We start from the raw sequence: 27,467 nt of genomic DNA on the forward strand, positions 1-27,467 counted from the left end.
CTCTCTCTCTCTCTCTCTCTCTCTCTCTCTCACACACACACACACACACACACACACACACACACCAGAGAAAGACAGAGACAGAGAGATAGAGAGAAAAAAGAGAGACAGAGAGATAGAGACAGACAGACACACATGAGAGACAGACAGACAGACACCACACACACAGCAGAGAAAGACAGAGACAGAGACAGACAGACATACATGAGAGAGACAGACAGACACCACACATACACACACACACACACACACACACACACACACACACACACACAGGTTAGTCTCCTGGGACTTTACTCCCCACTTGACATCTTGTTCTTACATCACAATTCGCCACCATTGGCAGTTCCTCCACCAGCCAAACTGGTAAGCACCACAGTTCCTCTCCCTTCCCCACTGAGAGGTGGCTGTTACTTCCCTATCAGCACTGCACTGACTGAAGATTGCATTCAGTGCATTCCCACGTGGAAGCCTTGATTGGTTTTCCAGACAGCCACTCTTCCCCCTTCCTCCCCCAGTGTGCCTTTCCCTGCTGCTCCTCTACCATTCACCCATGTGGGCTGTGAGCCTCCAGAGAGAGGCTCCTGCTGTGTGCACAGAGAACAAACCAATAAGCTATGCTTTGCGCAGGCCCCTCGTGTTCTCTTGCTCTGGCCCACGGTACTGAGAAAGGCTGAGTTACCACTCTGCAGTTTGGAGAAGCAGTTCAGAGTGGCTCTGTGGGAAAGATAGCAAGGAAAGGACTAGAACCCAGGGCCCTCCCCTACCATCCTGCTGCTCTGAAAGTCATAGAAACACCACCAGACAAAACAGCCAGAGCAGACCGTAGCCAGCCTTGCTGAACTCCAGGGAGAGCAGAAAGGACTTTTATGTGGTCTGAGGCTAGATTCTATGATTCTTTATGTAGAAGCAAATTGTCCTTTTAATTATTGTGTGGGTTGTACTGAAATAGATGAACATCCCTTGAGCCACTGGCAGCCGCCAGAGTAGCCCAGGTGTTCAGCCTGAAGACCGGCCAAGTTGCAAGCTTGCTGCTTGCAAATGGGAGTGGAGTGTGTGTTTCAAAACAAAATGTTTTGTTGATTTTTTTTTTTCAAACTCGGCTTTTGGAATATTATAAAAGGAAATCCCAATAGAAACACCAGCCATTCATGGAAGGTTTCCTTTATGAGAAAGACTTGGGGACATGTCCTAGTGGATAGTGTGTGTTCTCTGGGATGTTAAAACACAATGAACCATCTCAGCTTTGCAAAGTTTACAAATATGGTTCCTTTGATTGAGTAGCTGGGACTGTCCTATTTTGAAAATCTTTTTATATATTCTTTTGTAACACAGGAAGGAACATTGGCCTACATGGAGCTGGAGCTTACAAACAGCGAAGAAAAAACAAATCAGAGTGTCAGTTATATCTTCTTCTTCATTCTTCTGCATGAGCCAAGTATTGATCATGGGTTCTTCAGGGACTGTCTACAGACTGCACAATCCCCACCTTCTCTATTTCTGCTCAGTGGATTATGAACACAAATTGCTTTGTTGCACAGTTAGGGCTTCCTACAGACAAAGGCCCAAGATCATGTCCCCTTTTCTATCCTTGAGGGTTTTCTGGATCCCCACTTTGCACTCTTGCCACCAGGCAACTGGAAAAGGAGGCACAGATGACCAAGCAAACTATATGACAACTTTTCTATTACTCTTGTGCGGGACACAGCTAGAAGCCGGGAGTTCACACATCAGCCATTGTTGCCCTTCCCTACACACATCCTGGGCATAACACCAACAAAGTTACTTTCTAGCGAAGTTCTGTTCTGTGTAAGACTTTGAATCACTCTTTGTGGGATGTTTAATTAAGAGAGACACCAGACCCTGGTCATATGACTCAGTTTCTCTCACAAGAACCATAAACAGGAGTTGGAATTGTCACAGGGCTCCTTCATCCCCGGTTAAATGTCAAAAGCCTGTGCCCCGGTGCTTCCAGCCTCCATCTAAGGCACTGTCTGATTGGAATAACCAAGCCATATTGCTGTGGATACAAAAGGCCGAGACGTCGGTGAGAAATGAGTCCCAGACTACCTGGTTTCCTGCCTGAGGAGAGCTTGATTCCCTGAGATATTAAAAGGCAGCCACTTTCTTCTATTCAGTAGTGAGACTGAGGTAGAGTTGCTCCTTTTGTGTTTCAGGAGAGCTGCGTTTCTCCTGGCCTCCCAAGAAGAAAAGCCCCCAGCACCTGAGAACCCAAGACCACACAGCAGATCTCCCTGGCACCTGCTTTTCTCATAGCCCATGTCACATCTCAAGACCAGGACACACGCAGCAGGAAACTGCTTAGCAACTGCACGTAGGAAACTACAATTCCAAACTATTCCTGTGGGCGCCCCCCACCTGCTTTTGTTCTCCTGTTTTGTTTCTAGTCCTTCGTGATTGTTCCATCACACAGCCACTAACCGGTTCTGCAAGCCCCAGGATCTCAATTGGGATGGCTGGGGCTGCCTGGGAGCCTGGGGATTACACTCAAAGGCCCCACACAGCCTGCCAGGGTGAGCCACAGAGGCACAACGCTTGGAGAGCCCGGGTGGAAGCTCTTAGGAACCCTGGTTTCTCTGGAAGTGACTGTTTTCCTGTCTCCCTTTTGTTATACCCCTGCCTCTGACCTTCACCCTTAAGTCAGCAGCCTTGCCAGTTCTCAGGGTTTGCTTCTGCCCTTTCCTCTAGGAAGAAGAGGTCCAACCAGCCAACCTCAATATGTAAATCCTATGTCCCACTGTATGTTTTGAAATTCCATTGTATTAAGAGAATCCTTGTCAGGGGATCTCTCATGGAGTCAGCTTCTGAACATGCTTCTTAGGCTATGCTTTATCTAAATCTCCGTAAATCTATCTCTGTGTCTCTTTTTCTGTCTCTGTCTCTCTCTTCTTTATGCCTGAGGATACATGTGTCATTCTGTCTTTGCAAGTTTCTTTTTACCTTAATTCACTCATGTGTGAAAATATATATATATATATATATATATATATATATATATATATATATATATATATATAGTGTATGTGTACTGATATACATGGACATTTATTCACCATCTTTTAAAATCAATTTCCACCTTATATTTTGAGACATGGTCTCACTGAACCAGGAGCCCACTGATCGTCTAGATGGCTGACCACAGCAGGCTGCAGGGGTCCACCCGCTTGTCTTCCCAGCACTGTGATTACAGATGCAGAACAACCATGCTCAGTCCCCTGAAAGAGTCTGTCTCTCTTCGCCTCCAGGCTTCTCATTTCTCTTTCTTTCTCTGCTTGCTCTCCACCCCCACCCCACAACTTCCCTTTCCTACCCCTGTATTCTGGTGTTTTGATATTTTTTTTTTTCTCTAACCTGGCAGCTTTGCCCAGGTCTCAAATGAGATATGATCAGTTTGCAGGACAGCTAATTTTGCAAACCGAGGATTGATTTTCCCTCATCCCTAGCAACTTGCCTTCCATCTCGGAATCCCTGAGTCTCGCCAAAAACACTTCCTAGAAACAGGCCGGCGTGCCCTGGCAGGAGCCACCCAGCTGCACTGCAACCCTGGGTGCTCCAGAGGAGACAGATTGACAACTGCAGCCCACAGCTAGCTGGGATTGCTCTGGCGGTGCTCCAACCAGTCAGAGGCAATTCATATGAAATCAATAGGCCAAATCGACATTTTCAGAAGTTAACTCAAAAAAATCCCCGAAGATTAACCAGCCTGCGGCCTTTGCTATGAAATTGTTACCACACCACTTTCTTTTCTTTTGAAAACCCAGATGGGCAGATAAATCCAAAATGGATCAGCCACATCTGCCATTCCTCCACACAAATTATACCCCTCCCACCACTCCCCTGTCTAACAGGCAGCAATACGCAGGGGCTGGACAAGCTGATTCTTCATGCTATGTTGTATGTTTCAAATTCCCGTTGTAGGAAGAGGAGCTGCATTGTGACCCCACTGAGGCAGAGACTACAAACTGAAACTTGTCCTTTTGAAAAGTAAAAACCACGGCAGAAGAAGGGCCGCCGTGCTCAGGCTCACGTGTGTCAACCGTGGTACCCAGCCTGTCAGCTCCATTCTCCAAGGGACTGAACCGCTGTTCAAATAAAAATCCAGTAGACAGCTTTCATTTACTGAGCCATCCTACCCTCCACATTTGCTGAGTATAACAGTATTAAAATCATGGCCAGTGCAGAGGTGAAGGCCTCTGTTGCAAGGACAGAGGAAGGGAAGGAAGAAGGAGACAGGTGGAATGGCAATGGGAGCCCCTGAGGTCAGCTCCTTGAATGCAGAGGGGCTGATCTTACAGGAATCAGAGCAGCCCCTGGTGTTTTGATCCAAGAATCAAAAGTCAAGGCTGTGATTCAGGAATGTCTCTTTGAGATAAGGCTCTAAAACAAGAAGGATATAAAGCAGATACAAACATTAAAATCATAGAGAGAGCCAAATTAAAAGACCTTTGGGAATGCAGCATAAGAAATACTTGATAGATTGAAACTGGCTCGTGTCTGCTTCTCAGATGAGGTGCACAGGGCCTTAGAAGGCTAGGTTGGTACTATAAAGTGATGGATAGGCTAATTAATTTGATTTTATCATTATTCAATCAAAATATCTCTTTATACTTCATGAATATGTTTCTATCAAAACACTTTTTTTTTTTTTTTAAGGTAAGCACAATCTAAAGCAAGGACAGGAGGCTTTTCAAGCTCAGATTGTCTCATCTTAAAAAACTCATTTTCTATTTATTTATTTATTCATTTATTTACTTATTTATTTATTTTTACGTAAGAGAGTGTTTCCAAAGGCGTCTTTATGGAGAAAAGAGCCATGCATTTTGAGACAGCTAGTGAGTCAAATATTTGATTTTCCTGTCAGTTCAATAAAGAGAATATAAGAAATCATGTTTGGTGTAGTGGGGCTTGGTGAAGAATTAAGATTATACATGAAACGTCACTGTAGGATTCTGGATCTGGGAGAACAGTAGAGGGGATTCATTGCTGTGATGTGAAAGGTGATGACACAGGTTGGGAAATGGAGCGCTCCACAGAAGGTCTCAAAGCAACTGCTTCCTCCAGCTGACACTGTAAGGCCATCAGATGCTTGTAGCAGTTCTCAATGCCATTCTCAGGGGACTGGGGAGCAGACGTGTGCACAGAGAAGTACTTCTTTGGGGATCATGACATGAAAACCCAGTTTTTGGAAGTTTGAATGAAGATAAACCAGAAAAGTGCCTTGGCCTTGACACAGTTGTGTTAGCATGAGACAGCAGATCTGGACTTCCTGAGGCTTTGGGTCAGCATGCTGATGGGTTTCTGACCAGAGAGTAACTTTGGGATTGCCCCCTTTCTGGAAGTTCCCTTGCTGACTGACCTCCACCATGTCTATCCTGGTATGCCCAGGCTATGTGTCAGCAGCTCACATGACCCTGTGGATGCTACCAGATCTATCTTCCCCTTGCTTTGCTTAATTCAAAAACACCACTGCCCGACCCTTGTCTTGGAATATTTTTACACCGAACAGTCATGTCATAGCAGTTGTCACAGGTTCAAGGTTGGACAATGGAGAGGCTATGTTGATGTTTAGGGTCAGACAGACTCTTCTATGTGACATACATCACCTTGAGAGACAGTGTCTAGACCATTACCACTCCAAATGCTGCAACTTTTGTCCCCCGACCCCTCCTACCCTGCAGCAGTGACCACACACCTTTGCACATATTTTACAGGTTAGATTAGATTTCCCTAATGTCTTGCTTCTCTCTTACTTGCTCTAAGTACACAATCCATTGTGACACGGGGACAACTTGGGGTGGGCACTGCATCCTAACAAAACCACTTTCCATTTTCAGTTCTAATGGAGGCAAGAGGTTATGGTTTCTGACCCACACATTCCACAGACATATACTTACTTCCAGTCTTGGTGCTAGGTAATATGTGCTCAACAACCAAGCCTGGACGAGACCATCTTCTATGGTTGAAAAGTCACTAGAACACAAAATAGCTTTGAAAAATATTCAGTGTTGTACAACAGGGATCCACTAAGTGATTCGTGGTTCCATCTCCTGTTTTTAGCATTTCCTGTGTACTAATTTACATAATCCTCACAATAGCTCCGTGAGGTACTGAACATGAAGTACTTAGAGCAGAGGAGGAGAGTGATAACCATACCGATTAAGCCGTTGCCTGGGATCACGCTGCTGGGAAATAGAAGAACTGGGGTTCAAGCCGGGCTACCTGGCTCTGGAGTCACACTTTTATGTGCTATGTTGGGCTGTCAAAAACATTTTTGCAGCCAAAGAAACGGTCCAAATCAAATACAATTAGGTTTGAGACTTCTGGACAGCATTTGCACGGTGTCTTTTGGCCTCTCACACTGCTCAGATCTCAAGCAGGATGTGTGAGACTCAGAAAGGAAGGTGTCATTAGTGGTAGATAGCAGGATCAGAATTTGAGTCCAGTCCAAATTAAGTACCATTTCTTCCTTTCCACTTACATAAGGGTGAACACAGGCAGGGAGAAGTCCTGGAAGATGTGTCCTTCTCTTTGCAGAGAATCCAGCCCAACCCTCTGTACAGGATAGGTGCTGAATATATATATATATATATATATATATATATATATATATATATATATATATATGAATCCTCCTGAGTCAAACCATATCATCAAGCTGATTTCAAGGCTCAAAATCCACAGTCAAATTTACAAGAGTCTGGATTTTCTTTTGTACTCACACTAAGGGGAAGTTTCCCCAGATTCTACCCGTTACCGCTGGAGAATTAGGCAGACAAGAATAAGGCACAGGTGGGCAGCCCTGAGATCTCTGGGGATTCAGGCTTTAGTCTTTTGAGAGCAGAACATCATTGTGGACCCTTTTCTGGAGGACCCTGGAGGAAGACACAAAACTGCAGAAGCCAAGCACATGGGCTGCTCAGTCTCGGTCAGTCACTCTGGAGTCTCATTTGCTTCATTTATAAAGTAAGGTCCAAAATGCTACTGATTATACTAAATTATTTGGCAATTAAATAATATGATAAAGCATTTCTCACTGGTGATACACAATGGCCCGTACAAACTTTTTTCTATTCACCTCCTCCTGATTAAAATATGTTCTGGGTAATGATCTAAAGAAAGCATCATTGGGAATTTATTTCCTTGTCAGGAGTAGCTCAATAGTAATTGTTAGCAGCATGCTATATTAGGAGTTTCCAACTGCCTTGTGAAATAAACAGTTAGATAGTCATTTGCTAACTTAGATAGTAAACAGTGTGTCACAGTGCTTAATTAAGGCAGGTGAACAAAATTATTGTCATTAGCTGGGTGTCTTGAAATAGCCCAAGTTAGTTTTGTTACAGTTTTGGAGGCCAGAATTACAAAGGCCAGGTGAAGGTAACCGTTGGTTCTTTTTAGAGGCTCTTCAAGAAAATATATTCTCTGCCATTCTCCGAATCCCATTTCCTTCTGACCCACTTTAGCTAGAATTCTCATCACTCTGACTTTTGCCTACCTTTACACATCATTTTTTATTGTGTACCTGATATGACTGTTCTTGGATTTAAGGTCTACTCTCATTTAAGATGATCTCATGATTGGACTCTTGTCTTAAGTCTGTCTGCAGAGAGCCCTGAAAGGTTACATTCTAAGGTTCTGGTGAACATGAATTGGGAACAGGCCACTACTATTCAATCCACTTCAGATAGATTTCCCAGAATAAAGGGACATGTGGTAAGCAGAAGAAATGACTGCGGGACCCATCTGTTACTCAGTACTCAAGTGTGAGCACTCAACGGCCATCAGGTCTCCTCTCTAGACTTTGTAAACGAGGCTCCAAGTATCCCACAGCTCATGCCAAATTGGCATCTGGATTACATCTTGACTAGGTCACTCTACCTGTCTGGAACTTACGTTTCAGGCTTCAGTAAGGAGATCCCACTGCCTGTTTATCCGTAGTCCCTACTCCACATGCCTAGATTATATAACTGCATGAATGACTAGCCGCCTTACTTAGGCACTGTGACCTGAAACCTATTCTCTGTGACTTGTCTGCAGGTTCTCTGCATGTACAGCAACTGTGACATCGCACGTGTTCCAGATGTTTATCTCCTAATTATAAGTTTCTGATGTGCCAATTACGGTAATGTACTTATTCCATGCTAATATTTTCTCTTCTCCCAGAGGGAGCTGCCAGGGTGGCTTTGACGCAGAGAGAGACAGAGTGTCTGTAGTGCATTTAATTAGTCAGTGGCATTCCCGTCATGATGAGTACCAGGTGCCAAAGCTATTGTGAAGCATTAAGACCCAATAATCATCCGCTGGTGTCTATTCTGACAGGAATGAGGAGTCTTGACTTTCAAGGGGCCCTCAGCTATCAAGGAGGAAATGTGACAGGCAGGGAACTGCTAATCAGCATGTGAGGTAATCTGTGCATTTTTTTTTTTTTTTTTTACTTTTCAAAAGTTGGCTTCACTGGTTGTTTTTTTTCAGTACTATTACATTTTGTGATTAAAAATTTCACATTAAAAATTTTAAAATAGTTTCTTTTGGGAGTTTTGTACAACATATTTAGATTATATTGTATATCCTTTCTCAACTGCTCTCAGACTTCAAATCTTCCCTACTTACCTATGTTGTGTCTTCTTTTGAGGGGTAGAGGGGGTAAGCCTATTTTATAGAACAGCTAGTGGTTGGGAAATTGGAATTATACTGGAGGCTTGATGTCTCGCTGGACATACCCAGGCAGCAATATGAAATTTGCTGAGCAGCATAACTACATTCCTGCAGAGCAGGACAGTGCCCGAGCAAAGGGACTGAGGTGTAAAAGCAATGAAGTGTTTGTTATATAGTTGGTGGCTGAGCATTATATATACAGTTCAGAAAGATGAGATCAGAAATGCAGGGGCAGACCCTATAGCATCACAAAAGCCAGGCCAAGGAGCTGATTCTGTAGAGGTGGATTGTGGCATGGACTTCAGAGGGGAAAACCATTTACTTTCTTCCAAAGGCCTGATGAAAGGAAGTCTAGGGGAAGAAAGAATGAGAAGAAGAGGAAGAAGAAGAGGAAGAGGAAGAGGAAGAGGAAGAGGAAGAGGAAGAGGAAGAATCATCGCAATACTTCAAATGCAATATCAAAGCAACCAGATTGGGGCTGAACAGGAGAATGGTCGAGAAGACCGACATGCTGTGGGCGAGGACACAGCTGAGAAAAGCAGAGGATTATCTCTGCATTCTGACTTAAGCTGATTTAGGACATCCTCACTGAGGTGAAGACAGCAATAGGAGGTACCAGTCTGGGTAGATAGAAGGAGACACAATGATGGCATGGAGTCATGTGCCTAGCAGACTGCCTGCGTGCTGGGCGGGACGGTGTGTTAGGTGCTCAAGGGAACATCAAAAGCCCAATCTGATGTCACCGTAAAAAGTACTCCTGATATTTGTCTTAGTGATGTTTCCTGTTGCAGTGATAAAATACCCAATAAAGGCAACTGTATTAGTGACTTCCTTGTTGTTTGGGTAAAACAGCATGACCCAAAGTGACATGTGAAGGAAAGTTTACTTTGGCTTACAGTTTCCCAGGGATGAGAGTCCATGAAGTCAGGGAGGCATTGCAGCAGACAAGCATGGCGGCAAGCAATCAAGGCAGCAGGTAGACATGTCAGCAGGCAGTAGAGGAAGCAGGCAAGCATGGCAGCAGGCAATCGAGGCAGCAGGCAGGCATGGCAGCAGGCAATCGAGGCAGCAGGTAGACATGCCAGCAGGCAATCGAGGCAGCAGGCAGGCATGGCAACAGGCAAGCAAGGTAGAAGTCAGGCATGGCAGCAAGTAGGCATAGTGGCAGAACAGGATGAAGACAGAAACTGAAAGTGCTGTAGGATTTTAAGCTCTCAAATCTCACGGGGCATCACTTGGAACCAAGTGTTCAAATGCCTGAACCTGTATGAGACTTATTTCACTCAGAACACCCCAGCAACATAAGGAAGAAAGGGTTTGTTTTGGCCCACAGTCCCAAGGTTCAGTGGAGCAGAGCAGAGAAGACATGGCAACAGGAACTTCAGATACCTGGTCACTTTACGGTGGCAGTTCAGAAGCAGGAATGGATGCTTGTCTGTGCTCAGTTTGATTTCTCTTTCCCATATAGTCCAAGAGCCCTCGTGAAGGCACCACACCTTTTTGGGATGGGGGAAATCTTTCTATCTTAGTTAACCTAATTAAGAGCTTCCCTCAGCTGTATGCCTGGAGTCTTGCCTTTGGGGTGATTTCAGATCCTGTCAAGTTAACAATAAACTCTAACTTTTCTAGGGTTCTAATCTGTAGCCATGGCTCTCTCCACTTCTGCCCAGGAATTATGGAAGCTCCCGGCCCCGCTCTAGATTCCTGACTTCAGATCTCAGCCTCCGGTCTCTCCACAGGCATAGGCAGCCATTGCCTCAAGCTTTTCAGAGCACACCACCACCTCAGCAGTCTCTGCCTCCCACGTCCCCTGTCCAGTGCTTTGCTGGGTTTGCATGGGACAGGGATTCCTGAATCATTCTCTTTCTGAGTCCATCATTAGGGTTGAATGGATGCTAGAGAAACCATGGACTGGAAGGTTGGAGAGAAGCACATAGTCCTCCCCCTTTCGTCTTCTAATCTTTGTAGTCCCTCTTACTATATTTATGCATCTGTATATTTGCTAACAAGACTTTATGGTCAGAGAAAAATGCAAGTTAAGGCTTGTGGCAAGAGAACGAAAATGCTTGATGTGTCTGAGTCATTCGGGATCCTTTAAAGACCAGCCCCAGGATGAGAGGTGGCTCTATGGTGAATTGCCTTAGACCAGCAAGTCTTTTCTCCCTGGAACCACTCAGTTCTTCAATTCTCTTCTCCCTCTTCCTTCTTTTTTTTCAGTGAGTAATGAACATAAGAAGTAAAAAAACAGTGACTGGAACCCTGGGATGTGGAAGCAGTCTCTCAGAAGAGCCAGATGTTATGGCAAGAGAGACAGTTGACACAGGTCCTCCAGGACACCAGGACACCAGATTCTCCACCACCTTTCTCTTCCTTCCCCCTCCTTTCTTTTACAATGAATACCAAGGAGATCCTAGTAAGATGTGTTGACGCAGTTTGCTCTCAACACTCTGCTTGCATTATTTTTACAGAATGCTATGAAATAAAGCCAATCCTGGCAATTATTTCCACTCAGAAAAATTTTGGTGACAAACAGTGGCAGGTGGGTCTTAGACCATGGGATTAGATGACAAATGGTTCCCCTCTACTGTATAAACTACCTGCTTAACAAGAAGTCATGCATGTCTCTTTGTCTCTTGAGACTAGATGAGAAAATTATGTTCATGGACTAAGACATGACCCAATAAGAATCCAGGAGACTCCCTGGTATCTTTCCATCAGCACTGGTGAAGAAGGTGTGCTTCTTCTTTGCTTCCAGTGTCCTGCATGTCTGGAACTCCCCCCGCCCCCAACACAACCAAGATGACCAGCAGTGTCACTCACGGCCCTGGTATCATTCCTGCATAGTTGCTAGGAGTCACCTTCAGCTTAGCTGTCTAATTATCAGTAGTAAATTCTCAATAGTTTTAACAAGAAACCCTGTAGTTTTGCTCTGCCTTGGGCATCACAGATATCTAGCTAGTCTGTCCCAGGAAGCTGGCATTTTGGCCATTCCTCTTCTCAATGTCACTTTCCAGCTGCCTCCCCTCCCAATGCTCAACTGCCTGCTCCCCCGTGGCCCAGACCTTTCCTTTGATCTGAGACATGGCTGGTTCCTGGGTCCACACCAAACAGCAGAATGATGGTGTCCAGCTCCAGATGTGATTACTCAAATCATTTCCTCCTGTGACCAGGACCTGCTTTAATACTTCCCAGGTACCAGGTGTTACCCCAAATATCTGCATGTGGAAGGGTTTGCTTGCTCTATTCTTTTCTGTTTTGGTAAGGCAATTAGGTCATTTAAAATATGAAAAGCTTTGAAACCATGAAAATATTTTATTTGAAGTTGAGAAAGGACTTTGATGGGAAAAGACAGCCATTTCCAGTTTAAACAAAGAGAGAGGAGACTTCTGTAAGACAGTCATTACTCAGACTCCTTTGTCTATTATGTGAAGACCTTAAGAAGTCATTCTAGTAAAATGGATTAATCTCAGCAGGTAGAAGTTGCAGAAAGAAATCTTTGGACTCAGAATAAGGAAGAACTCCCAGAATTCAGAAACATCTAGAACCGACTCCATAAGATAATTTAGAAATTGTCTTTTTTCCTTGTGTTTGATGATTATAGTGATTCTGGGAGAGCTGGTTTTTGTTTCTTTGTTTGTTTGTTTGTTTGTTTCTTCTTTTCTAATCAAATGAGTCTATAGTTTTTTTCTGTTCACGTCTAAAAGCTATGATCACCAACTTTCTTTTGATATTTCCAAAGGAACTAAATACAGATGAATAAGTAAGCAAGAAGATATTGATTACTTTTAATTTGTGTCATAAATCACTGATCTTGGTTGGCGAATCTCTTCAAATAGATGGAAGGATGAATAGAGAAACCAAGGAAGTGAGAAATTTATTACAGACAATTGTTCCAAAACGCACACTGTTTAGAAGGTAGACTCTGGGTGCTGATTTTCCTGGGATGTAGCATCCGGTAGGTGTACCTAGCTCTTCTGGTCTTGTTGCTGAGCATCTAACCAGTCTCGGGTGTCTCCGTTCCCCTGTACAGAATGGAGCTAAAAGCATTAGCTACACCATGGGCTATTTGTGGGAAACTCATAGAAGTACCCACGACCTTTTAGCATCACAATGTTCCCAGCATTTCCTCAGGCAGAAACCACATCCTGGAAACAAATCCCACCCAGGTACATGAAGACCCAGCTGGGAATGCCTCTGTTCATTTCCATAGAGGCAGGGACACAGGCCAGGAAGCCAGGAGGTGTGGATGCTCTGGTTCTGCCTCTAAACACTCAAGTAGATTTGGACAATTTCCACCTCCTCTCAGGGACTCAGTTTTCCTATTTTAAAATATATGAGTATATTATTAAAAGTATTATATGGCAACACACACACACGTGCACATACACATGCACACATAATAATCTTACAACAGCCACTATTATAAAGATCCTCAGCAATTCTGCCTAAGAAATCTGATGCTTTGGTAGAAAGTGTTGTGTGTATGATCTTATCCCTAGCCACTGACCCACTTCTTCACTGCTAGGGCCCCATCTGTGATGAGATCATTCTCAATAAACTGACAGTTTTGCCTATGTTTGTCCCTTGGCTAGATGCAGCTAGATGCAGGAAAGGCATACTTTCAAGCTGATCCCCAAATCTTTTGCTGATATGAGTAGCTATCGAAAATCTCGCATTTTCCTTGGTTTGACCCATGACCTGGGATCAATCAACTCCATCTTTGAAACCTCAGACTCACAGGGTCTCCTTTATATCATCAACATAGCAGCAATTCTAAATACATTGCAAGCTTCACAAAATAAATTCTAGGTCCCGTTGGTCCATTTGTCTCTATTTAGATCAGTGGCTTCAGCATCATTCAGCCTTCCAATATGCTAGACAAGGCCAGCACATCACCCTCTTATATGTAATCAGTCAGCAATCCTGTCTGAAAGGAGATTTCCAATGGGCTCTGATATCTCTGCATGATTCTACTGTATAAGGTATAAAGATATCATGCTAACCTTCTCTCAAACCTTTTCTCCTATGGACTCTGCAGCATCCCGGAATCTCTGCAGCTGTGGAAAACACAACAAGCTGTCCTCAGCCCTCTTCTCCATCAGGTCCTTCAGGGAATATGTCATCTTCCTCCTCTTCTGTCAACTCAAGTGCCATCCTTGCCCTGACTCCGGGTCTTGTCTTGTCTTGGTCTTGGGAACCACATCTCTTTTTTTTCCATTTATTGTTAAGTTGTTTATTCTTTTTTCCCTTTTTAAACATTATTATTGTTGTGTATTGTGTGCATGCATGTGCATGCACATTTGCTATGTGGGCGCAAGTGGCATCCCATGTATGCTACCGTGCCTGTGCCACAATGTGTGTGTAGAGGATAATTTTGTGGAGTTGGTGCTCTTCTCTGGTTTTATGAGTTCTCTCACCACAAGCCTTTATGACTTTACACCCCCCCTCCCAGGTCACGTTCCCAACTCTCACTTCTTCCATTCTTAAATGTAAATGACCCACCTCTTGGTTTTCAGAAAAGGTCTCGTGCTCCTCGAGTTTTTCTTGAACTCCACGCAGCCAGCCTTGCTCATTCTCTCCCTCCTGCTGATTTCCCAGGCCATCAGAATCTGATCTTTCTATTCCACTGACATCACTCCTTGGTTCCTGTGGATCCATTTCTTGGAATTCTAAACTCCAATCACTCCCAAGGCATTTTTCATTTGGATTCTCAAAAGTAGTTGAAACTATCAATTACTCTCACACCTTCAAAGTCCCTCCTCTTCCTTAGACCGAAAGTCTGTCAGCTCTTCCTACCTCTGTAGACGTTGCCGTCTCCACTGCAAACTTGCCTTCCTCCTGCTTCCTCCACACTTGGGTGTACACTTTATGAATCTGTGTGAGTGATGCTAGGCTGCATTGACACAGATCTGCTTTTTGTTTGTTTTGCTTCCTGTCCAGAGCAAGGGACTAGCAGGTCGCCTGGGAGAACCACAGGGCATCACTCCTTGACATGAGCAAGTTGAACACCAATGAAAGAAATTCTACTATTTTTCCTTCAGATTTCAGAATGGTTTGGGTGACAACTATTTGCATAAGAGTATTTAGAGCAGTTACTGTGTGCTTGTCTCATCGTTGTGTTTGGGGAGTTGAGAGCCATGAATCATTTTCCTCAATTAACAGAGATTGAGGTTGAGTGAATCAGTGTTCAATTGACTACACTAATGGACACCCACTCAGTAACACTAAAACCTAAACTTATATTGATGGCAAGATTCTGGACTTCACTTTGACTAGAATAAGACATTTGGGAGCCTTGGAGAAGCATGTGTAAGGGATGGGAACCATCAAGGGTTGGGGTCAGACTCAGCTAGACTTCTAGGCAGCTCTGAATGATCCCAGTCTGTGGCATTCACATCCTTGTACAGACTCCCCCAATGTTAGACAGAGCAAACCAGCTATTTCAGAAATGACAGAGTGTGACTTTGAGTCTAGATCATGAAAACCAAAGTGGCTTCTTTCTTGCTGACCCTCTGTGAGGTTGGTCACATGGAGGAAGCCAGATGTGATGTCAGATGAGCATTGGGTGGCAGTGGAGAGAGTTCCACATGGCACTGAATGGAGCCCTCCAGCCAACTGCTGGACAAATCTGTCGTTCTAGATGCATATCCATCCTCCAGCCCCAGGCAAGCCTTCAGAGGCAGCTGTTGTGGACTCCCTGGGAAACCCTGAGTCACAGCCTCCATGTAAGCTCTTGCTGGATTCCTAACCCCCAACACAGAGATGTATGTTTGTTATTAAGCTTCATTGTCCCCAGTTTGGCCAAGTCATGTGTGCTTGTGGCTGAATCATGGCAGCTACTTTTCTCTCTCTTCCTTTCCCCTAATTCCCTTTCCTCATGGGGACCTGTGTGAATGGAAGAAGATAAACCTGCTTAGACCTCATTCTTCTCAGGACAAAGCCCAGGTCTGACTAGATCTGAACAATACGACCTGTGATGTCCTTCTGAAACATTTCTCTCATGGCTCCTTTAACTCCAAGTTCAGACCGACCACCAAGATGCCTTTCATTTTACAGCAGGCCTTTGTTCCTGTTTCTTGCTGTGGCTTTTCATATAGGCTTCCTTCTTCATGTAGTGCTCCTCTGAACTTTTCTCCTCAATCTGTTATTCTCTTCTTTTTGACCATCACATCTGTAAGGAACCCATTCTGATCTTCCCTACCCATGATTGGACATCACTGTGACGAAACAGCTGACATAAACAAGGGAGAGGGTAGGAGATGTTTATTTTGACCACAGTTTCAATGTGGCAGAGAAGCTTTTGAGTGTGTTGGTGGGAACGTGTTAGCTGCTGCACTTTCCTACGACAGTAGACAGGAAGGAAAGAGCTACTGGTAACCAGGGAAACTACAACCTTCAAGGACTGACTCCTTGCGAAACATCCCCACTAGCTTAGCCTCATACCCAAAGGTCTTACAACTTCTTAAAACAATGTCACTAGGAGCAGACCCAGTGTTCAAACACAAGATCCTGTGGAGGACATTTCAAAATCAAACCATAAGTTTCCTTTACCACTGTTCTAAACATTCTGTGATATGATTGGCTTGTTATTGGCAGTGGGGATATTAATAATTTCTTATAATTGAAGCTCTCTGGATCCCCTGGTAAATGTGCTATGAAGACACTTCCTGTACTTAGGATTTCTACACCTTGGCTTTGATCTCCAGACTTATCTGATTTTACTAAGGGCAGGCTGGAAACACTGAAAAGCTGAGCTCAATCAACAAAGCAAAAGAACTGGTAAATACATAGTTTACCTTCTTTACCCTGGTGCCTACCACATATCTGAGGTATGCTAAACAAAGCTCCAGTGAATTCGAGCCTTCTGTGAGCACAGGAATTCTCTCCACATGAACACACCATTAGTTTATCTTTTTATCTTTCCCACTTTCCCTTCTAACCCCCCTCTCAGCTTCACACATCCTTCTCCAACAGTTTTCACATATGTCCCTTCTCTGAGGGTCTGACTCCATAGCAGGTACCTGCCCCAAGTTGTACTCATTTACTACAAGCTGTTGGCCAGGTCAAGCTTTTTGTTTGGATTAAATATATTAATTCTCTTAGCAACACAATGAGATAGGTACTAATCCATAAAGGTGAGGTAATAGTGCTTAGTCATAGGATTGTTATGAGGATTAAATGGGGTAACATGGGTAAAGAGCTTAGTGTGTGGTAAGACTGGGGGAGAAGATGTGCATGAAAGGCTTAGTGAAGACCTCAGTGCTGGTCTCTATGACCAATCAATTGCCCAAGATCACTTGGACGCTAAGTACTGGATTTTTGCAGAGTTCTGGTAGATTCTAGATGATTCTAGAGTGTTCAGTCATCATTCAATAAGGGCATTTCAGTTATTTTTCACAGCAGACTATAAAGTATTTAAGAGCAAGAACTACACTTAATATATCCAGCTTTATTCCCAGAATTTAACATTCAGATGATAGAAAAGAAACTTGTATTGAAAAACATTTATCTTTTGGCTCTTGCTACACATTCAGTTTGTATTACTCATTCTTATAAAAATTTGTTCTGTGATCCATTAAAATAAACTGAAAATTCCTATCTGAAAACAATATGTTGTTTTTTTCCCCCTGTTCAGGATAGCTTGCTTGTTTCATAGACAGAAGTACCTGGCTTTATATTTTTCTCACATATAAAAGAAGCAAAGATGGCATTCCTATCATTGCTATTGTCTGTTACACAGCAAATCACCTTGAAATTGAATAGCTAAAGACAACACACACTTATGAACTCATATGGTATCTGAATTCAGATAGCTGTTGCATGAATCTGGCTGTTCAGTTTGGGATGGTGGCCGGCAGTGGTCAAGTTGTCTCCCTGTGTTGCATTCAGAAGGTTTGACAGAGGCTACAGGTTCATTTCTAAGCTATTCATACCATTGCTGATAATGACTCTTAGCTCCTTCTCAAGCAAATCTGCCATAAAATGGTAGTTACCTTTTCTGAGGGAAAAGGATAGGAACATAGAGAGAGAGGTGCACAAGATAAAAGTCATAGATCTGTTGTGACTTAGTCTCTAAAGAGGCATGTGATCACTTTGACCATGTTTGATGATGGTCAGAACAGTCTATAAACAATTGTTTTGGAATGGTTGTTAAACTTTGGATAATCTATCTGATTTGTCAACCCTGATGCAAGAGGAAAAGACCAAACAAGACTGTCAATATCACTGGGAAAGATCTCAGAAGAGGGTCTTGGAGACAGTGCAATACTTCACATACTAAGGTACAATGAGGGATTTTTTTGACCAGCATTTAGTTTTTCCTCAAATGTATTAAATCTATTTTATGGGCTCAAGACTGGATAATCAAGTTTTGGACCTAAAGAACATAGTTTGCCAGCCAAAGTTTAACAATCATTCCAAGACAATTGTCCCTAAACAAATATGGCTATTGAAATTCATATCCTGCTGAAGACTGAGCCAGCAATACTGGGGATAGCCATCTGCAGAGCACTTCATTTTATTTTCTGGTTTGAATAATAGCTTAATGTGTATTTTATTAATCTCAACAGTTCCGTGGCATATATACTTTCTACATGAGAACAATGAACTTTACAGAGTCATTTGTCAGAGGACACAAAACCTACCTGTGATAAAATCAAGATTTGTACTTGGAACTCGAGACTCCAAACCCCATTTTTAAAAATTATCTTTAACTACACAGTGGCAAGTTACTCATGTTACTAACTAAAATAAGAATTATTATTATTATTGTTGTTGTTGTTGTTGTTGTTGTTGTTTTTGTCTCTTACTTCAACTTCTATATTCCTGAACAGCAGTTTCCTTGGAGTACTCCAGTTGTTGTGCATGTATATGGGGTATGTATGTGGATGCAAGCGTGTATGGATACACATGCGATAGCATACATGTATAGAGGTCAGAGAGCAGCAAAGGATTCTTCCTCTGTTGTTCTCTGCTTCATTTGTTGCTGTTGCTTTGTTATTTTGAGACAGGTTTACTACATAGCCTTATCCTGGACCTGGATATATAGACCAGGTTGGTCTAGAACTCATTTTTAAGGTAAGTTATCTCACTGAATCTAGTACTCACTGATTGGCTAGACCGCCTAGTCAGAAGTCCAGGGATGTGCTTGTCTGCATTGTCTCAGTGAGGGGATTGCTCACTGCCATACCCAGCTTTCCAACACTGGTAATAGGGATTCAATTCCAAGGCCTCAAGCTTGCAGAAGAGGCTTGTTACCCAGTGAGCTATCTCCTAACTTTTCTTCATGGTTCTTTTGTATGTAACTGTCAACAAAAACAGTCTGCCACCTCATAAAATATGTCTAGTCATTACAGAGTCAGAAGGCCCTGAAATTGCAATGGTAAGTTACTTGAATTTTAAAGCATGGCTGGTCCATACTGCCTGGTCCCGTTTATGAAAAGGGTAAGATAAACCACTTAGAAAACAGATTCCTTGTAGTCTGGAGTGTCAATGGCAGGTAAGACTTGTACAAGTAAGCACTGTGGGCTTCTAGCCAGCAAGGAATGCAGGCAAAACCAACACTAAGCCCCAGGAATCCACTGTGACAGAACTGGTACTTATTCCAGGGACTGGGCCTTCCATGTTCATGAGCCATGATGAGAGTTTGATGTTGCCATGTAAAGAGGGACCACCACTGAGCCACCTAACTGTAGGAGGAAAGGGACAAGACCATGAATGCCTGGAATGCTAGCTAGACCAGGGAAGTAACAATGCCTGTACTATCATAGTCGGCCTCTGCTGAATTCTGGCTCGCTGTCATCATAGCTTTCACCTGCAACATACTGCAGTGGCACCAGAGGGGCAAGCCTTATCCCCATCTGATGGATGAGGACACTGTGACTCAGGGAGGTGAACGATGTGACCAAAGTGGAACAGCAAAGGTAACTGTAGTGTACTGATTTTTAAGCTATTAATTAGCTTTCCAACTGTTTGCCCATAAGGAACTGCCTTCTGTGGTTAGAACCCATTCCTATGTCTCTGGTCACCACTCACCACTCTCTCACTCTGCACAACTCACCTAAGTGTGCTCTGCACAGGCATCCTTCTGAGCCTGTGACCATTCTTGGGAAGCTTGCCTTCTTCCTCTCTTAAGCAAAGGGGAGGTCTTCCCAGTATTGTACCTCATCCATGGTAACTGAAAGGGGTCTGATTCCTCTCTTAAGTGAAGGGGAGGTCTTCCCAGTATTGCAACTCTTCCATGATAACTGAAAGAGCTCTGATAATCCTTAAAGAATGTGATGTGTCAGAGCCAAGGGACAGTGTGGAACGACTGACTTAGGGAAGAGGGGAATGAAAACTGGGTTGTAGCAGCCAGCTGTCCTTCCCAATTCTCTTCTGTTGAACCTGTCCTTTACATCAGTTCTCAAAGAACCTAAAGGAGCTCATTGCTAGAAGGAGGTGCTTTGTGTCCTAGAAGCAATGAGGAAGGGCACCTTGCTCTGGAGAATAGCCACTTCAGGCCTTGTCACACCAAGGCAGATGCTCACTGGGGACTGGGTCTCCAGATCTCCCTTAAACTAGTTTTATGGGTTCAGTCATGATTATCTTGGGTAACAAGAATTTTCACATCCAAATAAGTAGTGGGGAATTAACTAATATAAAAGAAAGACAATACTTATAAAAAGTAGAATTATAAATGGGACAGGAATTTAAAATGTAAGTCAACATTCTCAGGAAACAATGTATATTGGTAATAGGCGATGCAGGTAAAATGTAAAAAACAATGAAGAAGTCATTTTAATATTAACGGATGCAATACTTAAAGGATACAAGATATGGGACAAAGTTGATGGAGAAAAATGGAACTGAAAACAGCAGGGGAAACATTTAGAGGGCTTTAGGATCAGGTTCCTTCCTACAGCCATCATCAAGGAAGGAGGAAAACTATAAAGAAATGATAAGGATGTAGAGAAACAGAATGGGCCAAGTTGAATGACAGTAGTTAGACAGGATTTTCTTCCTCCCCAGCGGGCCCTCACTGCTCACTTCCTGGTAGGGCACTGTACACTGGTTCCTAGGGTTTGGAATCAGTCTCAACTCTGGCATTCGAATGAGTTTGCTTCCACCATTGATTACAATGCTGAATTTGGGTTCCAGTTCAGCCTCCCCCTTCCTCTCTCCTGGGTGGCTTTGCTCTGCAGCCTTCTGTGGAATAAAGAACATGGTTCAGTTTCCTTCTCTCTGACTTGCATTTCCCCATCTGACTTCCATCCAAGTTCTTACTGTCAGTCCCCTGTTGGTTTGGATCCACCTGAGGTTTCTGAATGAAGAGGAAGAAGAAGGAGAGAAAACAAGACACACGTCAAAAACGGACTACATCAGAAGTTGGCTGTATGATCTCTAGATGACGCAAATTCCTAGAGCCAAGCCTTTTCCTTTTGAGTTCTTTGGAGATTGCTTCTACACATCTCCAACCTGGAGTCTTTGGATATGGATGAATATAGCATTATATCGGCTGGTCCCTCTCAGCTCTTCCCACAGTCATAGGAGTCCAACAACCTTTGCCTCTCCATCTACCACTACTTTCCTTTGCCACCTCAAGATGATACCACTAAATAGGTTAATAGACCTATTCCACTTACCACATCTAACACCCTCCCTCATACACACACAGAGGCTGTCTCCTCCCACACAGTCACAGAACCACAACTGAACGGTAGTAAATAGGAAGTTGCTGTTCTAGCAACTGGGGAGAGCAGATGGATGTCAAAGCAAACACATTCTGCTGGCTCTGGCCCAGAACTCTTGCTGTCTCAGCTTTTGGATTTCCTGGAATGGGCTACATCAAGCCCAACAGCAACTGAAGTTGGGGAACTTGTTTCCAAGCTTTCCAAACAGTCTCAGTGATGCTCTCATCATTGTCTTGGGTAGAAAATAACTTAGCCCTAGAACAGTTCCCTCTTCACAAAATCATCCATCTCTTTATTCATGAGAGGTCGAAAGAGTCAACGGACATATTCCAGCTTGTGCTTGCCACGGCTGATTCCCAATGCTTGTGCCTCATGGTTTTGGTCTTCTCTGTCTTGGTTTTATGATTTGTGAAATGTAAATAGGGATTAGTCATACAATTAATAAAAAGATTAAGTAAGATGACACATGGAAAGCATTTACAAATACACTGAGGGTCGCAGCTGTTGCTCTTATAATGTAAAATCCCCATGTAAACAGGGGATGCTATCATTAAAGCAGGATGGCCCATAGGTTCCACATTATGATTAGTGGATCAGAGTTTACAAATTTTCCTGAATCCATGAGCTTAAGTACGAATAAATATGGATCAGTTTGAAGAAAAGATCTAGACAATGTTATCATTATCTCCACATAAATTTGCTGAAAAAACACACATGGTTGTCAAAGTTGCAGATTGCAAGGATGACCTGTCTAGAGAAGACAACAAGGGGTTCCATCCTCAACTCATCTGATGCTCTTCTTCCTGGCTACTGGGACCCACAATGATGGAGGCTTGGTACTTTTGAAACTAACAACTAAAACATGTAGTATCACCTTGGAGAGCGCTCTGCCACTCATCTCTGAATGGAGCTCGGTTTGTGCTTCCTAAAGAATCCAATAGGATTTTATGGAGTCCTCTGTTCATGTTCCAGGGTATCTGTTTTCTACCTCCCTTGGATTGAATTTTTGTTCTTAGTTCTAAGTATGACATTGGCTTTGGGTGTTTCTTCAGACATTCATTTCAAACACAGCTAGTGGCATCTTGAGGCCATACATTGTTGTTTTATCTTTTCATCTTGATAATTTAATTTTGGCTTTCAGTGTTTCCCTCTCTACATAATTCTGACATTATGTCTTATCCTTGTCCCTAATGAAAGTTTAGAAACTGAATAAAGACAGGATTGAAAACTAAGATAACATATGAAAAGGAGCACTTAGCCCTCAAAGGAGAGAGAAGGGAGAACAGCAGAAGACAGGGAACCCAAGAACTAACACTTGAAGGTGGAGCTGTTTTCTGGTAAAGATGGACATTTAAGTATATTGAAACAAAAGAGCACTGCAGAGCACAGAGACATGTGCAATGCTGTTGCGGACTGTAAACACAGCTCACGTGTGGGAATGCAGGATGAGAAAATGGTAAAAGGTAACCCTGAGAGGATGAAAGAGTCAATAAAGCTTCTTTAAAAAAAAAAAAAGCTGGATATTTTCTTTATTTAAATTTCAAATCTTTTCCCCTTTCCAGGTCTCCCCTATCCCATCCTCCCTCGCCCTGCCTCTATGAGGGTGCTCGCCACTCATCCACTCACTCCTGTCTTTCTACCCTGTCATTCCCCTATACTGGGGCATCCAATTCTCTCAGGCCCTAGGGCCTCTCCTCCCACTGATGTCCAACAAGGCCGTCCTCTGCCACATACATGGACAGCTCCATGGGTCCCTCCATGTGTATTCTTTGGTTGGTGGTCCAGTCCCTGGGAGCTCCAAAGGGTCTAGCCTATTGACACTGTTGCTCCTTCAATCCCTTCTCCAACTCCTCTATCCTGGACCCCTCACTCAGTCCAATGGTTGACTGCAAGCACTTCCCAGCACCCACAATAGTGTCTGGGTTTGGTGGCTGTATATGGGATGGATTACCAGCTGGGGCAGTCTCTGGATGGTCTTTCTTTCAGTCTCTACTCCACACTTTGTCTCCATATTTCCTCCTGTGAGTATTTTGTTCCCACTTCTAAGAAGCATCGAAACATCTACACTTTGGACTTCCTTCTTCTTGGGCTTCATGTGGTCTGTGAATTGAAACTTGGGTACTCCGAACTTTTGGGCTAATATCCACTTATCGGTGAGTACCTACAGTGTGTATTCTTTTGTGACTGAGTTACCACCCTCAGGATGATATTTTCAAGTTCCATCCATTTGCCTGCAAATTTCATGAAATCACTGTTTTTAATAGCTGAGTAGTATTCCATTGTGTAAATGTACCATGTTTTCTGTATCCATCCCTCTGTCAATGAAGCCTCTTAAGCAATCTGAGTGTTGTCACTAATACACTTTGGGCACACATTCTTATTAAATGAGGGAGGGGAGGGTGAAATAGTAGGGAGAGTAGTTCAGAAACATCACTACTTGCCAATGGCTAGACACCCTATCAGGAGGGCACACCATGTCAGGTACCTTCATGTAATGGTCAGCCCTTCTGTCTGTTATAGTGTAAAGAATCCCTACCATGCCTGTGATCTGGTCCACTATGCTATGGCTGAGTAAATCTTTTGAAATCAGATCTGTTAGAAGAAGTTTTTGTGAGGTGAGTACATGCAGAGGCTAGGGAAGTACTAAGGAGGGCAGGAAGGTTGAGTAGGATATTTGCTCCAGTGATTACTGGAGAATGAAAACTTTCAGATCTGTGGGATTTGCTTGAGTGAAGACATGATTAGTGCTGTGAAGAAATGACCTAAGGAGACTAGAAACAGTGAAGAAGGAATCAGAGAGATGCCCACATACTGTCCTGAATTCGGGGGGGGGGGAGATTAAACCTATACATGGCCCCTCTGCTTGTTTATTTTCCTTCTGACTCTTCTCTTGATCCTCTTGCTCCTTTACAGAGAGAAATGCCATCACTCAAGTATGGACCTTCTGCTACCTGGCTCCTGGTTCAAGACCATGGCTCCAGTCTAGCCTCTTTGGTTAGAAGCAGTAGCTGCTTGGAAGTGTTTGTTTAAAGCCTGGAAAGAAAACTAGACTGAGGCTTTCCACATTACTTTTTTTATTTCTTCCTATGGCCTAGGGATCATAAAAAATTTGCATGGCGTCAAATCTGGATATGAAGTTCAAATATTGCTTGTTTTTTAAGTTAATACTGTGTTTTGTTTCCAGCTTCAAAACTAAGTACAACTAAGACCTGATCTTAAGGATTGTAAATTAACTCTGAGGTCTCCAGAGTAAAGGAATTACCAGAAAGCACTCCATCGGTATGGAATCATAACTGTGGCTCCAGGTCATTAGGGATAATAAATCAGTGTGGCTGGAGAGCATCTTCAGAGAACTGACAGCATTTCCAAGAGAACTGACAGGATTAGCAGAAAAGCTCCTAATGACTGGTATCTTCGGCAGAATCTTAATTACCACAGAATTCACAGGAAGCACCTGATAGCTCTACAGATGATTTGATTAGAAACCACATTTTTAAATCTCTCCCCATGAATCACTGATAGCCCATTAGGAAGCCAAGTCTGTGTGCAGAATCTCATGCACGCAGTAAATCTCAATGTGGAAGGAAAACAACATGCTTTAAAAAATTCCATCTTTAATTTCTACCCTGAAAAAGTGACTTTGGTTTTTCCTCATGAGAACTTTATAGCTTAAGACTGTGTTAAAGGTAAGATCATTTTCTAGTTGGTCTTTCTTATCATTTATGAATCATTATAGTTAGAGGTCATCCATCCCATGATATAAGATACTTGATTCTACAGAGGAAGAAGTCAAGCTTTTTCACTATGTGTTTATTTGGAGGAAGAAGTCAAGCTTTTTCATTATGTGTTTATTTGGTGACAAATAGACATTGAGCCCCGAAAATGGCTATGTGATAAGTACTCCATTGTATGCTAATGAAATAACAAAGGTGAACAAATGAATATGATATTTTGCTTTTTTATCTTGTAATTTACTGCAGCAGAGACCGTAAAGCAAATAAATTACCCAAATAAATGTAAAGGAACAGACAGATACTGGTGAGCTGAAACAGATTACATGTGGTATCAAGTGCATTGATCAGGGAACCTAGCTTTCTGAGAAATAATCACCAGGCTGAAGGTTGGAGGAGGATTCAGGCATTGCTTGCTGTGCTACTTAGACACACTAGAGTCACTCGGGAAGATGGAACTACAATTGTAGTTATCTCCATCAGATTGGCCTATTGGCATGTCTGTGGGAGCATTTTCTCAATTAACAGTTGATATAGGAGGGTCTAGCCTACTTTTGGTGGTGCCATTCCTGAGCAGGTGGTCCTGGGCTATATAAGAAAATGGACTAAGCAAGCCATTAAAATTAAGCTACTAAGCAGCATCCCTCCATGGTCCCTACTTCAGTGCCTGCCTTGAGTTCCTGCCCTGACTTCCCTTGATGAAGGACTACAGTCTGTAAGCTGAAATAAACCCATTCCTCCCCAAGTGCAACAAAATGCAAATTAGGGCTTTAGTGAAAGGCAATTGAGGAAAAAGATGGGTGGTGGGGAATGAAGTCAGGAAGTGTATTGCAAGTGAAGAGATGGCACAGTGGCCCAAGATCTGGAATAAAGAGAAAGAGAGTTGGAGTGGGTTGGAGAACCAAGGGAAGCATGTTTCCTATGGAAAACAGAAGCTGAAAGGACTGTACACTCTGCAGGCAGATGACACAGACACACAGTCACTGTCAACAGTGAAACAGAATCATTTAGAAAGGCATACAACCTGGATGATAAGATAGATGACAGTTGTAGATAGGTGACAGTTATTGTATGTTAGAGTATCAAGGGAACATCCATGAGCGATGTGAGAATTGTCAGTGATAAGTACTAAAGAGAGCCATGAGAATCAGGTAGAGCAAAGTGCTAGAGTATGTCCCAGACCACAGTGTTTGGGAACAGTCCCATGAGTTTAGTTGCAGAAGATGAGTCAGAGGAAGTGTGTGATGGCTACTCTGTGAGAGGCCTTAAAGGCTGATCAGTGGCCTCTCTACTGCAGGAAGCCAAGAGACAATGGTAAGCATCAGTTTGGAAGTACTGAGGCTGGGGTAGGCTGGAGATGAACTGCCTGGTCCAGATAGTCTATTCAGTCCATGCATATCACAGAGATTAGTACACAAAACCATGCCCCAAGCTACCTTTTTCTCTCCTTAAACTAGAGAACGGGCCTCATGAGGACGAATGGAGGAGAGGATTTTGCTTGGACAGGAGATGAGTGAGTGTGTGTATACTAAGCACCTAGAGAGGGAAGGAAGCCTAAGAAATAGCTTCAGGTGTATGGCAGCCTCTGGATCTAATATGAACATAACTTTTTAAATCCCTTCAGTGGCTAAGAGAATCGTGCCCAAGTTTGTTTCTGTGTTAGTTACTTTTCTCAATGCCCTGAGCCAAGTCAACTCAAGGAAGAAGGCATGGTGACAGTGAAGTAAGGTGAATGGTCACCCTGTGTTCATGACAGAGAAGCTGTGGGACAGGGACGCTGTTGCTCAGCTTGCTTTCACCTTTCTGTTTGACTTAAGAACCTAGTCCAAGAAATACTGCCACACCCACTCCACATCAACTCACCCAGTCAAGCAACTCCCCACAGACATTCCCGGATGGGTATCTCCTAGGTGATAGGAGATCCTGTCAAGCTGACAGCCAACGCTAACTGTCACAATCCTCTCTATCCTCACTCTTCACCACCCTCGCCGTGCATCCGTTTGTCACTCTGCTCACAGCAGATCTTCTGCCATCCTACACATCTTTCTACATCTGGCTTGGGCATCTATCAGGAATTGTATGGGGCTAGCTATTGAAATCCTAGCAATGCTCACTCCAGGAAACTTCCAGATTTCCTATTGGGAAGAATCCCTTTCTCTTTGAGCTAACATAGTAGTTGCAGTCCATTCTGCATCAGGTGTGAGGACAATGTCTGACAGACAACACCCCAAACAAGGTCAGCAGAGAGTCAGGACATAGTCTTAAGTGAAGGAATATGAGAAAAGTCCTCATATATAAAAAATATAGCTGCCTTATCTCCTTCTTTTCTTCCTTCTTGCAATAACGTCTTTTTCTGTAGCCTTTGAACACGAGACACACACACACACACACA

This window comes from Mus pahari, chromosome 6, assembly GCF_900095145.1.
Source record: "Mus pahari chromosome 6, PAHARI_EIJ_v1.1, whole genome shotgun sequence".
In the NCBI taxonomy this organism is placed as follows: domain Eukaryota; kingdom Metazoa; phylum Chordata; class Mammalia; order Rodentia; family Muridae; genus Mus; species Mus pahari.